At 51.1% G+C, this 2,231-nt stretch overlaps 1 protein-coding gene across 2 annotated transcripts in view; it reads right to left on the bottom strand.

Moving 5' to 3' along the window:
- Glb1 (galactosidase beta 1) overlaps positions 1-2,231 on the bottom strand; it is a 78,430-nt gene that overhangs the window by 48,918 nt on the left and 27,281 nt on the right. The gene's annotated exons all lie outside the window — the stretch shown is intronic.

The raw sequence follows: 2,231 nt of genomic DNA, 5'->3' as shown, positions 1-2,231 counted from the left end.
CACATGTGTGCAATTCACACACACACACACACACACACACACACACACACACACAGGAAAAAGCCCAGAGGCCCACCTACACCCACAGTACACCCCTTAGTAACTAGCTCCCCCTCTGGTCACCCTCCAAAAAGGAGGCTGTGTTGGCTATAGTCATCAGAGAAGAGGGAGCCTCAACTGAGAAAATGCCTCCCTAAAATCAGGTTGCAGGCCAGCCCAAAAGGCATTTTCTTAGTGATTGATGAGGGGAGGGCCCAGCCCAGGTGGGTGGAGCCATTCCTGGGCTGGTGGTTCTGGGTTCTATAAGAAAGCAGGCTGAGCAAACCATGGGGAGCAAGTCATCAAGCAGCACCCCTCCATGGCCTCTGCACCATCAGCTCCTGCCTCCCGGTTCCTGCCCTGCTTGAATTCCTGTCCTGACTTCCTACAATGATGAAGCATAAGCTAAATAACTCCTTTCCTCCCCCAAGTTCTTTTGGCCCTCGTTTTTATCACAGCAATCATAGCCCTGGCTGAGATAGAGGACCCAGGCACGAAAGAGCTTTACTCAGTGGTTCTCAACCTTCCCGATGCTTCGACCCTTTAATAAAGTTCCTCATGTTGTGGTGACCTTGAATCATAAAGCGATTTCGTTGCTACTACCATGAATCGCAGTGTAAACCTCTGTGTTCTCCTATGGTCTTTGGTGACCCCTGAGGAAGGGTTGTTCGACCCCCAGATTGAGAACCACTGCTCTAAGTCAAGAAGCCACTGTTGTCTGGCAAGCACTGCTCCTTGCTATGGTTCTGCTTCCACACACTTCCTGTCATGGCAACCTGAGTGTGGTTCTTCGGCTTTCTGAAAAAGACACAAGGAACCTGGCAACACTCAGTCCAGAGAGTGATCCCCAGAAACAAAGGGGTGCTGTCAACTTGATTTGCTGTTGGTTTGAAACAGCGCTTTCCCACTATAGCTCAGCATAGAACTCACTAGCCCAGGCTGGCCCTGAACTCACAGCAGCCCTCCTGTATCAGTCTTCTGGGTGCTCGGTTAATAGGCCTGAACTGGCATGACTGACTAGCTTTCCGTCATTTTAGGTAAAAACTGAGATTAACACTTCATGTGAAACCCATCCTCCATGGCCTGTCCTGGCTTTATCTCGCCTGAAAATAAACATCTGCATATCTAGGGCAAGTTTGGTGTCCTGAATCTGTTAGACCGAAGGTAGAAGCGCCTTCGCCTTCGTGTCCTTAGGGTGGGGTGGAAGCCACAGCCCATTTCACCCTGGTTATAGACACAGCCTCTCTTTCTCAATGTCCCTGGGCTCCCCTGAGAAGGGCCAAGGTCAAGCTCTGGGTGAAGCCCTCACTACCATTTGACCTTGCTGAAGAGACAGACAAAAGCAACCATCACAGCTGGGTGTGATAGAATATGGCTGCCACCCCAGCCCTCAAGAGGCAGGTGCAGGAGACCCACTGAGAGCCCCAGGCCAGCTTAGTCTACACAAAAGCAACTTTGTCAGAGGGCAGCAACAGGGGCTGGGGACATGCCTGGAGTTTGGGTCTCAGCCTCTTGGTTAAGATCAAGTAGGTGAAGGCCCGAGTTGGGATCCCAGCGCCCATGATGGCGAACTGTCTGTAACCACGGTGCTGGGAGGAGGAGCAGACAGGTGGATCAGGGGCTCACTGATCAGCCAGTCTAGTCACTCTGCAAGCCCGAGGTTCAGTGAGACCCTGTCTTTAAAAAGTAAGTGGGGTGGGATTTGGGATGTAGCTCCCGTTGGTAGAGTGCTTGCTTAGCATACAAAAACCCTGGTGTGGATTCCCAACCTTGCATACACCAGGCGCAGGTGCCCATCTGTCATCTCAGTGCTTGGAGGCAGAGGCAGGGGAATCAGGAGTTTAAGGTCAACCTCAGATACATTTTAAATGGGAGGCTGTGGGACCTGGCATGGTGGACCACGCTCAGTAGTCCTAGCATCAGGGAAGCTGGAGGACCACAGGGTCTGAGGCCAGTCTGGGCTACCCAGCGTAAAGCAACAAACAAACAAACAAACAAACAGAAAGACAAGGAGAGAAACAACCAAATATGTACAAAGAACTGTAGACGATGTCCAAACTGTAGGTGTGTGACAGGGAAATGAGATGAAAATACCACACAGGAAACAGGTCACATCACATAAACTGCAAAAGGGGAGAGGAGAGGAGAGACAGATGCCTTCCAGAAAACATGGCAGGCTTTACTTCTGGCTC

Source organism: Mastomys coucha, unplaced genomic scaffold, assembly GCF_008632895.1.
Source record: "Mastomys coucha isolate ucsf_1 unplaced genomic scaffold, UCSF_Mcou_1 pScaffold23, whole genome shotgun sequence".
NCBI classification, from domain to species: Eukaryota; Metazoa; Chordata; class Mammalia; order Rodentia; family Muridae; genus Mastomys; species Mastomys coucha.
Note: the sequence above shows the minus strand (reverse complement) of the source record. Positions and strands in the feature narration are given on the sequence as shown.